The following is a 14,063-nucleotide window of genomic DNA, read 5'->3' as shown; positions in this document are numbered from 1 at the left end:
ACCCTCACTCATGACCTGTCTTTCAAATAATGTTTCCAAATCTGTATATCCAAACTCTGTAGCTTTCATTGCTGTAGGCCTACACATCCAGGTCAGTAAGTAGTAGTCTCCTTGTGGATGTTTAACAAGTATCTCAAACTTTTCTTGCTTTAAATTTAACTCGTATTTTCTTTCTTGCGCCTTCCCAAAACAGAAGAAAACTAAACTAAAACTACTTCTTTTTTCATTCATTAATTTGAAATTTTTTATTGAGTACTTACCATAAGCTTAGCCTGCTTCTAGGTACCAGGAATATATTAATGGAAGAGGTAAATATAGTCTCTGTATGCATAAAGGGGACCAGATTGCTAAATTATAAATGAAAATAAATTAAATACTTCCATCTTACAACTTTGTATAAGTGGGATGAAGTAAATGGGCTGCTGGAACAGAGCGTATCTCTTGGTTTGGGTACTTTTGATGGGGTGGGTTGAGAAGACAATATTAATCCCTCCTCCCCCACCCACCATTCCCACCTTCCCTCTCAGGAGAGACAATATTAGTGCTGAACTCTGAAGGGTGTAACAGATCTGATGAGAGCCATAGAGAAAGTCAGTGGTGCAAAATTCCTGAATGAAATGAAATTAAACTGCCACTAGAAAATAAAAGTAAGTAAAATTTTGCAGTTCTACTTAGCAATAGATTTTATGTTTTAAAAGTATTTTATGCCATTTTTAACAACTGTTTTTTGACTGTAGCTCAGAATTAAACTTCTTCCAGAAGTATTTCCTTTGTGATCCCATTTGTTTTCTTGACTAAATTCTATGTGTTATATTAGAATTTTCTATGAAAGAAGAATAAGTCTGCCCAATATTTGAAAAGTTATTGAAAGGAATGACTTACAACTTTTGAGAAGTTGTTATTTTTCTAACATCTCCTTAAAAAAATGTTAAAGCAATAATCAAATGTTTATTTTTAATTTATTCTCAGGTTGGTGTGAACCCTTGAATTTATCTCTTCTTAGTCATTAATTCTAATTTCTCTGTTCACACTGAGTTGAAACAACAAGCTGGCCCAAGTGACCACTCAAATTTACAGTTTGGGGTATCCAAAATGATGGATAGGATTTGGGTGATTACAACATATAAAAAAGTGCTGAATTCTGGGTTCTTCATTCTGTTCCATTGTTCTATATGCCTGTTCTTTTGCCAACCAGGCTGTTTTGAGTACAGTGGTTTTGTAGTATAACTTGATATCTGGTACTGTGATCCTTCCAACTTTGTTCTTCTTTCTCAAGATTGCCATGGTTATTCAGGGTGTTTTTTGGTTTCATATAAATTTTTGGAGTGTTTGTTCTAGATCTGTGAAATATGCCGTTGGTATTTTAATAGGGATTGCATTGAATTTATAGATTGCTTTGGGTACACCATGGAATGCTGTGCAACTATAAAAAAGAAGGACCTCTTACCTCTTGGGACAACGTGGATGGAACTGGAGAGTATTATGCTAAGTGAAATAAGCCAGTCAGAGAAAGACAAGTATTACATGATCTCACTCGTGGAATCTATGAACAGGATAAACTGATGAACAAAATAGATACAGAAACATAGAACCATGGAACAGTCTGATGAATTTCAGAGGGAAGGTGAGAGTGGTGGGTGGGGGAGGAGGGATTAATCAAAGAACTTATATGCATATATGCATAACCTGCGGTCACAGTAGTGTGGAGAAGGCTGGGAGCGGGGCAGAAGGAGCAGATGCTGGGTGGAGGGGATCAGTGGGGGGGGGGATAGGGAGACATCTGTAATACTTTCAACAATAAAGACAAATTAAAAAAAAAAAGTGCTGAAAGCCCTGACCCATGTGGCTCAGTTGGTTGGGCATTGTCCCGTGCACCTAAAGGTTACTGTTTCGATTCTGGTCAGGGCACATGCCTGGGTTGCAGGCTCAATTCCCAGTAGGGAGTGTGCAGGAGGCAGCCCATCAAGATTTCACTCTCACATCAGTGTTTGTCTCTCTCTCCTTTGCCCTTCCTCTCTCTCAAAATCAATAAAAAATAGTGTTGAAAAGTACAAAAAAACTTTACTATTTTATACAAATACAATTTTACTTTCAACTGCAATAATGGTAATAATACTATTCAACTTTTAATGTTTATCATGTGCCAACACTACTAAGTTTCTAAGTTTTAAATATATGTTATGCAATCTTACCTTGATAACAATCTCACAAACCAGGTACCTCCATTTTACAGATTTGAACAGACTTAGGGATGTTAATTAGCTCACCTGAGATCATAGATAGTAAATGACAAAACGAAGCTTCACATTCCAATCTGCCTGACAGCAGAGCTTAAGGTCTTCAGTTGTTTTTCTTCTTTTCATGAGTATGATATTCAAAGAATAATGACCAAAATCAGGGTGCTCATGGCAAAAAATGGAGTACTTGTTACTTTTGGGAGCACAAAGTTATATTTCTTGTTCAAAAATGTGTAAGTTGAATGAGGTTTGAAACACTGTATTGGTAGAGGAGCTTGTATCAGATCTTATTTTGGCTGATTACATAATAATTATCCCTTATTCTACTGATATAAGCACACAATCCAAGGAGTAATAACTTAATTAAACAATAGGATGGTAGACTTTCTAATTCTGAATTATATTCCCAAATAATTATTAAAACAAAGAATATACTTACATAGAAAGTGACTCTAATATAAATGCAGTAAAATACGTATCGGTGTGAATTATAGCTTTTACTGAGCATACAATTTAGATTCTAACATCAAATGCCATTTACCTGGTTTATTAGTTTCAGTACAGATTCTTTAACAATTTGAGATGCCAGAATGCATTCACCACTGCAACAGAGAAAAAAAAAAAGTACAACTAACATCAGCAGAAATGTCAGGGATATTAATGTGGCTTTTTTAAACCTCTATAGTTGCTGAGCTAGTTTTAATTGATAGTATGATGCTAAGAAGAGAGGATTTGTGGCCTAGATAGGAGAAAATATTTTCTACAAAGCTGTGAAGGCAGAATCACTTAAATCCAATGTTTCATTTTTGGCTTGCTATGTAAGAAAATAAAAATAAAAATGAGTAAAATGTAGTGAAAAGCAATTCTGCCTTGACCTTGCATAGAGTATCCAGCACAGCAATACATAGTCGGTGCCGCATGCTCTTTTGGATGATTGCTTTTGTATAGAAATAATTTGCCCCAGCTTTGTGTATGCCTGGACCTTCTCACCTAAAATCAGGTATCAGCCTAAAAATTACCTTTTTAGATGGACCTTCCTCTACCCTCCTATGTAAAGAAGCTAAGTGTATTCCTGCTGTTCTCTGAAATAACACCATATTGACTACATATTTTCACTTATTATTGTTTAATCATTTATTTATTAATGTCTCTTCCACTAGAATCTAAATTCCATATAACAGGCATATAATATGCATTTGCTAAATAAGTGTTGTTGGTATTTGTTTACTAACAATACATGTAGACTATTGTGTCCTTAGACCCTTGCAGTCTCATGAATGAGAACAGATACTATAACGCAAATTTTAGTTTTTAAAGGGACATTTTCTGTCTGTAATTTCTGATATAAACCTGGCCTTTCTGGATGGTTCTAAAAGATGTTAACATATGCTTCTTACTCACCAAAAAAGTGAGTCTTGCCCAGCTAGGCATGGCTTAGTGGTTGAGCATCAACCTAGTATCCAGATGAAGGTTTGATTCCTGGTCAGGGCACATGCCCAGGTTGCGGGCTGGATCCCCAGTAGGGGGCATGCAGGAGGCAGCTGATCAATGACTCTCTCATCATTGATGTTTCTATCTCTCTCTCCCTCTCTCTACCTCTCTTTGAAATCAATAAAGATATGTTTAAAAAAAAAGTGAGTCTTGTGAGCATAGTTCACCACTGGATTTTCAATCCTGTTTCTTGTCAAAAGTTTGATTGATTTATTTTATTAATTAGTCACTCCTGTTTTCACTATATTAACTACCTCTACATGAATACATTTAAAATTAACGTTCCAGGAAAACATCTTACAATGTTAATAAATACTAAGAACACCAGAGGAAACTAAAATTCCCAGTGAAATTCACAGAGGAAAAGAAGGTGTTGCACTTGGCTGAAATACTCCATAAGCATTGTTAGCTTAGCACAAAACCAGAGTCCAGGAAACTTAATTAAAAACGAAACAAAATAAAACAAAAAACCTCTCCACACTAATGTAAGCTTACCCATGGGAAATAGATTTCACCAATGACAGTTGCCATTATTGATACACAGATGCGTGAATAAAACATTTTACATAGTTGTTCTTTTTTTGGAAAAGTGATCTTCCATCATGCCAAGTATGTCATAAAAAGTAAAGTTTATTGTGTTATAAAAAGTCATAGAAATTGCAAAATGAAAAAGGATGCTAACTGAAGTACTTTTACTGTGATATTACCCTGATTCTGAAGCATCTTAAATGTAATTGATTCAAGCATCTTTTAATTATTTGAAAAGGTTTATTTTAAAGTATGTAGTTGAATGGGTGTTTTTAGACAGGAAAAAAATTATAAAAGCTCAAAAGAATATGCTTCTCAACACTGAGTAGAACTCACAAGATCTTCAAATTTTTAAGTATAGTGTGTTTAACTACTTGACCACTGAAGTGGTGAAGTGTTACCTTGTTATACTTAAAATCATATTGGTAAAATTGAGGTAATAATAAGGTCGTCAATGTATTATAGCTTTAATCAAAGACACATTATGTACTATATACGTCAAAACAGAAAATATAAAGGTTTAAAAGTAAATTTTATGACACTGAAAGATATATCAGCTTTAAAATAGTGTTTACTAGTTATTTTTAGAGTAACCAGAATTGTATCTATTTTATATGCAATATAATCATAAGCATTATCCAAGGGACATAAATTATGCTAAAAAATCTAGATTAGTCAAACAAAACCTCTTCCAGGAATAAATTTTCTCTTCATTTTTGTAACAGGATTATGTAGCTGGCAAATGTCCAGTTTTCAGGTTTTACACCTTACTACACAATATTGAACCACTTTAATTTATTCTTGAAAATATGGGCTTTAGAAACTATCCTAGCTGCAGTTGTTTAGATGACTAAAGAATATACTTAAGGATCTCAAAAACACATTTGTGGTTAATTCTTGCCTGAATAATTTAGACAATTGGGGGCAATAAACTGAAAGACTGGGAGTTTAGATATCTTGAAGTGGGTTATATAGAATTGTAGTCGGCCAGCAACCCTAAATCACTGGTTAGTTCTGGAGTCTTCATTTTTCTTTGCTGTGTAGAACCAATCTAAAACAATCTTCTTGGATCCCATTGTGGCAGTAGGGAAGATTTGTGTGGATTCTTTGATGCTTCTGTAAAACTAGCATAGCATTTATTCATGATTTTGTTCCTAAGAACATACAATTTTTATCAGTGGTTATTGACTTGACTTCAAGCTCGTGAGCATCTCCCCCGAATTATTTGCAAGGTATTCTGAGAAATGACTAAGAACTTCTGCATAAGGATGGAGATTTTTATCAGATTCATGATTGATAAATGGCATCCATGATTCTCTAAAAAGTGTTGAAAGCTACTGGGAACTAAAAGTAAATCATTTTAAAAATGGGAAGTGCACACTTCTGCTTTAAAAAGTTAGAAGCGCCTTGTTTTTAAAGGTTCTTTATTCAGAAAATCATGGAATCATGTATCTGGAGTACACACCAAGAGAACCTGCAATCCCATATTCCCGAAAGTGAATAATACTTTTTCTTTGGTATTGGAAATTAAATCTCTGCATCTTTCTTTATAAAATAATCCAATATTTCTTGTAGTCTCAGACTTTTCTTTCCCAGTGACTAGAATTTTTTATTTACCGTGAAAAAAAATTTCTCTCACATGATCTGTGGGAAAGAATCACTTAGTCTACTAATAACCATCTGTTGTCTGTAGAAAGTAAATTTATGTATTTACCACTCTTCATAGTAGTTTAGTTTTGCCTTTAATTATTCACTTTGCCTTCCTTTGGCACTTTTTAAAGTGAAAGATACTCTTAGTAGATCCATTTATAGAAATGTACTTTCTATACATTCACTGTCAACTTTTAAAAGGATTAAATTTGTTCTTTATGTTTTATTTTAGTAGATGATTTTTAAATAATAAATTTAATAAATATTTATTTAAAATGTATTTTTGACTAGTTTGTGCAAATTTCATGACAATATGATACATTCACATTTCATATTTTAACACTAAAATTATTCAAAGGTATATCATGGCGTTTTTATCTTAACCTATCTTATTTCTGCCTTTCTTCTGGCAGAATCCATTTTCTCTCATGCTTCATACATCCCTTTGCTTAGCCAACTATGGTCATTTGCCCCCTTTCTATAGTTGAACTCAGTTTTGCCTTCTAGATTTCCTGGATTCATTATTTGTATAAACTGATTATTTTGCTAATTGTAACATGTCTAAATTTTATCAAAATTGAATTGTTCAAAATATATTTCTTTTTTTTACTGTTTTAATATTTAATTACATAGTGTTTAAGGTTGTTATTCTCTGTGTTTTTCTCTCCTAGAAAAGTACAAAAAAACTAAAGTTATCTCAAATTTTGCCTTATATATACTATCCCTAGTTCCCAGGGTAGTTGGTTCTTTTTTATTTTGTTATTTTTAATTTTATTTCTTTATTACCATTAATTCCCTCTATGCTCTCTTCCACCCCCACCATCAGCCCACAGTCACCACACTGTTGTCCATGTCCATGAGTTCTCCCCTTTTTTTTTGTTCAGTAGCGCCCCCCTCCACCTCCCCAAGCTGTCTTTCTGCTCTCTAAGAGTCTTTCTTTATTTTGCTTCGTAGTTCAGTTTGTTCATTAAATTCCTCATTGTTAATTTAAACACTGAGTATTCTATCACTTTTTAGCCATTATATTGTCTCAGACTACTTATTCCAAAAATCATCCAGTTAACAATGACCTGGTTGCTAAAAGACATTTGTGGCATATTTTACCAGGTTGATCATATTTACAGTTAAACACAATCAAATGGAATGATCAGACAATGTCCATGGAGCCTTATTTGGGCATGTTTAGCCTAAAAGTGAGTGGAGCCTGATATCAAGATTTGATTATAACAATCTATATATTTAATTTTAAAAGGGAAATAGTACAATATTTGTTGTGTTTTCTATCAAACAGGGCTAAACATGAGGTAAATGATGCTTTTAATATGCAATAGCATTTCTACTAAAAATGAATATTTTGAACAGCTTGTTTAAACAAAATTGTTTTTGTAGTGGTCAGTCTTATACATGTAAACATAACTGTAGAATCTACGTTTCATTTTAGCACACATAGAATAATTCATTTTAAAAATTCTTTCTTCCGTGTTTTTTTCCTCTTTTATAGTCCAGCCACAGAGTTACAAGTACTGGAAATGGCCGGTTCATCTTTCTTGTAGCCTTTTCATTAAAATGCATAACTTACTTTCAAAGGATTAATTATAATGGTCATTGCAAACTTGGCTAAGAACATGTGCTGATGAAGATGTAACTTAGCAAAGTCACCAAATTAACAGCTTTACAAGAGGATTGTAATGGGCAGAATTAATGCGCAGTTTTATTAATTTATGAAATGAATTTTTTGGTATTTGATAATATTTACACAATGAAAAAATACTTTAAATATTTTTTAATTTAGTTTAAAATGAAATGTAAGGAAATATGTAAACAGGAAAAAAGAGGCTTATCAAATGGAATAATTATTTAAAAATATCAAAGGTAGTCCTAAGAGCCATAAAACTTCCTTTTATATAAAGTTGGTTTTCCATTATCACCAGCTTCGCTGATCGCTGTACAGGTGAGGTTATTGCTTTTTCAGTTTTATTAATAAACCTATTAGCACATAAATAGCCTTCTGGCCTTTACTAAACAAATGGAAAATGAAAGAGTTTCATTATCCCCAGGGTTTCATGCACTCCTGGTTACAGAACATCCCTGAAGGAATGGCTCTGTTTACAAGAAAATGTTTATTTTGAAGACTTTTAAAATTGGATTCTATTTTTTTTGGTATTCTTTAGATTTTATAACCAGAAATGAGGTATCATTTGAAGACCTATTCTATTTTATTAAAAAAACCTGTTAAAATATTAGAGACAGTGCCAAAAAAGGGGAAAGCATGAGTCCCGTCAGATTGAAAAGCTCCCAGGAACAGAAATATGAGAATGGGCGTTTCAGTGCCAAAGAGGGTTATTTTATTACACCGCAGCAATATTTCATAAGAATTGAATGTTTTAATTTTCAAATGGCCTTCAGAGTAAGAAAGTAGGAAAACAGCTGTGTACCAGGCCTAATAACATGTGCTGGGAAGTGCAAGATAAATAACACCTCCCATTTATTCACCCATTCACACTCAGATAACCCAGCTCTTCCCCAACCACAAAGGTACCAGTCAGCAGCCCTAAGGACCCAGAATAAGTCCTCAAACTTTACGTACTGAAAACAGTGACTTGTTTGCCACAGATTGGTTCATTACATTCATTGCTGCTGTGTCAAATTATTTTGGTTGCCATACTAGTCAGAAAAATATCAAAGTGATTTTAAAACAGCAGTTCTTATACGCCTGCTCTGTGCCCATGACTGCATTATTACAGCAGGCTGGGGTTAGTAGACTATCCGTTTAACTTCCCGAACTTCGGAGGGAACTTCAGAGGACTCAGCGAAGCCGCAGGGAAGCAGGCAAGTGAAAATGCAGGAGAGGTGAAAAAGCAGGGGCTTAACCAATTAGCTTGATGGCTGATCTGCCATTTATAAAAAACTTAAACTGCTGGTTGATTAACAAAGTGTGATGGCATAAGACAAAGGGATTGTTGTAATTAAACAGCTCTACACTTCATGCTTTGGTATAGATAGTTTAAACAATTAGACACACCCTCTCGTGAATTCTGGGAGATCAACGGGCAGCCTGCATCTCTGCAGCTCCAGTGTTGCGTCCAGGACTTGACAGATGGAGTGCCCTAAATCTTTTCTTGACTGGATGAATTATTTTTTTAATAAAAGGGAATAAAACCCAGTATCTAGAGGGTAAAAAATTTTCATTACAATGCAGTTTATTCCAGACATATCTTTTGCGGAATCTGTATATTCAGAATACTTTATTTCACTATATAGGTGACTGGAAACTATAAAAGGCCTGAAAAGTTGTTCAGGATTATTACATCCTAATTGAAAGGGTAAAACTTGAGTTACTCAGAGCACAAGTTACTTAGGATCTCATGTAATATATAATTTGAAAATGAAAAGATGCAGAGTAAAGAGTAATACATGCTTAATGTAGCTTATCTAAACGTTCAGTTAGATTTTGCCAAACACATGTTTAAGGTTTCTATTCAGCATTGGAAATAATATAAATTACAATTCTCTCTGAAATTTATACTAAATTGTAGGGAAGATGTCAGTTTTTCCTTAGACAAACTTAGGTGACATCCATCCCATGGTGAAATGCTAATTCTTAAAAAGTTATCCAATAACAGTTATTAGCATTTTATTACAGTTAATAAAAATTGGGAGCATAAAAATGAGCATACATGCCCATGAAAATTCATAAAATTTTAGAATAATTGCCTTAAAAGTACATAAAACTGTTAAATACCAGATATATAATTGAAGGTAAGAAAAATAATATATTTTCATGAAAATATGTTGAAATATCATGAAAACCATGAAAATTAAATTTTGATTAAAGAAAATTTGAATATATTCTACTCACTTTCTGGCATATAGGGTGTTTTGCTTTTTTTGTAGATTAGTATAAATGTTCACAAAAAATCAGAGCTGGGTAGCCTCTTGGTTGCCTTTCTAGGTTCTAGTGCCTGCTTAGAAAAAAAACATTGTTTTTGTTTGTTTGCTTGTATGTTCATTTTGATCAAAAAGGCAGCTCAGAGCTGTTTTGTTATACTCATACCTAGCTACACCATGTGCTATGGTTGAAGAAAAGAAAATCCTTTTTCATTTCTAAGTATGAAGTCTCAATATTGAGCATTCATTGTTAAAATGCTTTCATACCCATTTCCCAATTTTTCTGCTTTCCTGAAAGGAGCTACCTCCTGAATTTAGAAAGGATGTGATTCATTGAAATGGTAATTTACCAAATGTTCAGTGATTCTATTTACTTGTCAATATTCATTTTAGGGCCCCTTTAAGAGACTCAATATCTCATTTTCTAGTACCAAGGGATAGCAGGCAACTTATGCATAATAACCTTTGTTACACTTCCCCAACACATGAACTTTGCTTGTAAGTAATAATTGTGTTTTAGATGTGAGAATGTTCACCAGGAGATTAACAATTGGTAAAACGCTCTGTTGTGACTGATATAAAATAATACAATTCAATTTGAAAAGCTATAAATTCGAGTGCTACAATTTACACTGCTCTTCTTAGTCAAGGTAAGATAAAGCAAACTTCCTGTCAGAGGTGGTTGGATAATGTGATCCATTACCTAATAGCAAAAGGGTTCTGGGAAAACAACCCATTTCTCTGTATTAATCTGACTTATTTAGTGTCCTCCCTCTCTCTGAATTCAGATGAGGCGTTCAGCACCAACCTAATTTTTTTTTTTTTTAATGTGTGTTGACTATTTTTTATTTTATTTTATTTTTTTTAAGGACAGTTTTCTTCAAACTCTTTAAATAATGGCAGTTTTGCAAAGTTTTAAATAGCTTTTCAAATGTGTTGATTTTTTTATTTGGTTCATTTTCCTGTATGACAATATGTGTGGGTGGAAATAAGAAATTGGAAAACATGCAACTTGGTGAGTTTCAATGATACTTTAATGCAGCTAGTATCACTTTGCATTTATGTGGCACCTTTCATTAGATTGTTTCCATATTTTTGGTTTGCAATTATTACTTTTTTTTGAAAATAAAATAAATTGAAGACCGATAAAACAGACAACTCCATTTTGCACAGCAAGTGAGTCAAGGACAAATATTAGCTTATTAATACCCATAGACATTCCTTCCTTATATTCATGTAATTGTTTTCCTTTCTCATAAATACCCCTAGCCTTCACCTCCTAATAGAAACACTATGGGTTTCTGCCTGAGTCAGTGTTTCCCACATAGCTATGTTTGGGGGGATCTGAGATAAATGCTCATTGCCCTTTCACTTTGGCCTTTAGTTTTAGGTTAACAGATGGGATCCCCTTTGTCTGTTTTGCTTTTGTTACCTGTACTTTCAAGGTCATATTCAAGAAATCATTGCCAAGGCTAAGGTCAAGGAGGTTTTTCTACATATTTTCTTCTGGGGGTTTTACAGTTTCAGGTATTATGTTTAGCTTTAATCCGTTTTTAGTGAATTTTTTGTTTAGAGTGTAAGATAAGGGTCCAGTTTCATCTTTTGCATATACATATCCAATTTTCCTAACACCTCTTATTGAAGAGACATAGATGCCATTTGAGAGGTCCTTAGCTGCAGAAATTTACATAAACTCTGGTTACAGCCTTGTGAGATAAGCTTTGTTGGAGTGTGCATGTGTAGTGGAATGATGATACACAATTATACACACAGACATATCAAGCATGCCATCTGGTATCCCACTGGTATCCATAAAGCCCTTCCTCTTTTCTGAAAATAGTCTAATTTAATGAAATTTGGTATTTCCCTGGTATAAATGGACACTTTATATGACAGCTTTTTCTCTTCTTGACATTCTCAGTAGACAAGATGCTGAAATGGGCCTGTAATCAATGGGAATCTACTTTGATGCACAGAATATTCTGGAAGACCACTTGAATAGTCATGATCCTTTAATTTTATCTGGATGCTGGTGTAACAACAGTGTTGAGAGATACTAAAAAAAAAAAAAAAAAAGTGGAATCTATAATTTCAGTATGAGTAGTGGCAAAAGAAATATTCTTAGGTCTTCATTAAAATAGCCTTCTTATCTGTGAACATAAAGTGTAAGACATGACAGAGTGTCATAAGTCATGATTAGATAGATAAAAACATGGAGTGCTTTAATAAGTCTCTTCTAAAAATGGAATCTAAACTAATGATCATATTGAAAGTCTGATAATTGAGATAGGTCATCAAAAGACTATAATTTTGGAGTAAACATCTGTTACTACATAGATTGTGATAAAACAAAGAACCCATCATAACTTAGTGCCTCTATATATTCAAAGACTTACTTATAGGCTGAAATAATAAGAAATCTTAAAAATAAAATAAATGGAAAGCTTGATGTAAAAATCATTAAAAATAAACAAAAATTTTAAAAAAGAATAAGAAATCTTGTTTGTCAAGTCTTTTGGCAGACAGAGATAATCTGGTCTGAAAAATCCCTACTATTTATGAAATCACATAAATAAATTAGTTCATTATAAGCAGTCTCAAAAAAGGCGCGGTGCATAGTTAATGTTGTACAAGTATTTGTTCTTACTGAAATCAATTGGGCATTCTAGCAAGAAAGGATTGGATAGAGCAGATAGATATAGGAGATTCAAACTATCCCCAAGAATGGCAGTGTTTGCCATTCCCAAGGGCAGTGTTTCAGTTTATATATTTTTTTCAAAGAGTAATAAAAGATCTTTACAAAATCTTAAAATGGCCAATTGAACTGTACTTTTGCTCTTAGGTTTTCAACTCTGATGTCAAAGATAAGAGCAGAAAGCTGAATAGTTGCTTCCACAGGAGCCCAGAGGAACTCTGCTTCCATCTTTTCTGTGATATCATTACTCTTCATTGGCTAAACTTTTAGCATTTATTTTCAGACCTGGTAGTCACTTCTGGAAACAGCTCTGAGACTTTGTTTTCCTCATGGTAGATTTGTATTTTAACACTTGCCACTATAACATAAAAAGGTAATGCACAATATTTGTAGAATAGTTATTAAAAAATTTAAGTTTATAAGGAAGATAGTAAAAATCAAGTTTTGTGACCATCTAATATCTTACATATATTTCTGTTTTAAAAATTTATAGAATTGGGTTTATACATAAAAAATGTATTTTCCTCTACCCTTAAAGTATGTACCATGATATTTCTTCTACATCTGTGAGTCCAAAGACTGAAAATACAAGGCACAATCTGGACAAAATGGCCAAAGGTCCCTTTGTACAAAGAACTAGGTGAACTGACACACTTTTTTGTGGCAGGGACCCGCCGCATGGTTTCCTATCTCTTCTTGATGAATTCTGTGAGAGAAGTGACTCAAGCCTAGAAATTGGGAAATGGATCACACGTTTTCCATTGTAGCAGCTGACATCAGCCTTCAGCTCTTGAGCTTTCTATGAATCAGTAATGTTTTTGTTTGTTTGTTTTTTAAATATATCTTTATTGATTTCAAAGAGAGGAAAGGAGAGGGAGAGAGAGATAGAACATCAATGATGAGAGAGCCATTGATCGAGCCCACAACCCGGGCATGTGCCCTGACCGGGAATCGAACCCGGATTGCCTGGATCCTAGGTTGACGCTCAACCGCTGAGCCACGCCCTGCCGGGCTGAATCAGTAATGTTTTTGCTGCCTGGTCTTATGTTGCACCCTCAGGAACACTGTTGTCTCTTTACTGTGGTGATAGGTACTTTTGGGGTAATAACCCTTCGTTATCTCTCTAACGTGGCTACCCATTTAGATAATTATGGATAAACTTATTATGTTGGTTAAATATGTCCATCTGACCTCTACTATTATGAGGTTCTTTCATCATCCCATTGATACTAGGGAGCCTAGTTTCAAGGATCTCCTATCTTCAACCTTGGACTTTACAGGAAGACCACCGAGGAACTTCTCATAAAATGGTCTCTGACTAATGTTTTTCTTATTACTTCGACAGAGTTTTTTTTCTGGGCTCTCTTGAGGAACATAGTGAGCTGGTGTACTTTGTTCACCATCAATACATCCTTTCTAACATATTCAAATCTATGAGCCTACTAATCCCTTCTTCGATACTCTGTGAAGGCAATTTTGTTGTCTCTTCATCATTTACTGTAAACTATTGTTATTATCAACTTCCAAAGAGCCATCCCAGAAAGAAGTTAGGGTCAGCCCAGGTGTCTTTTTAA

This window comes from Miniopterus natalensis, chromosome 4 (assembly GCF_054644295.1).
Source record: "Miniopterus natalensis isolate mMinNat1 chromosome 4, mMinNat1.hap1, whole genome shotgun sequence".
NCBI lineage: Eukaryota > Metazoa > Chordata > Mammalia > Chiroptera > Miniopteridae > Miniopterus > Miniopterus natalensis.
Note: the sequence above shows the minus strand (reverse complement) of the source record.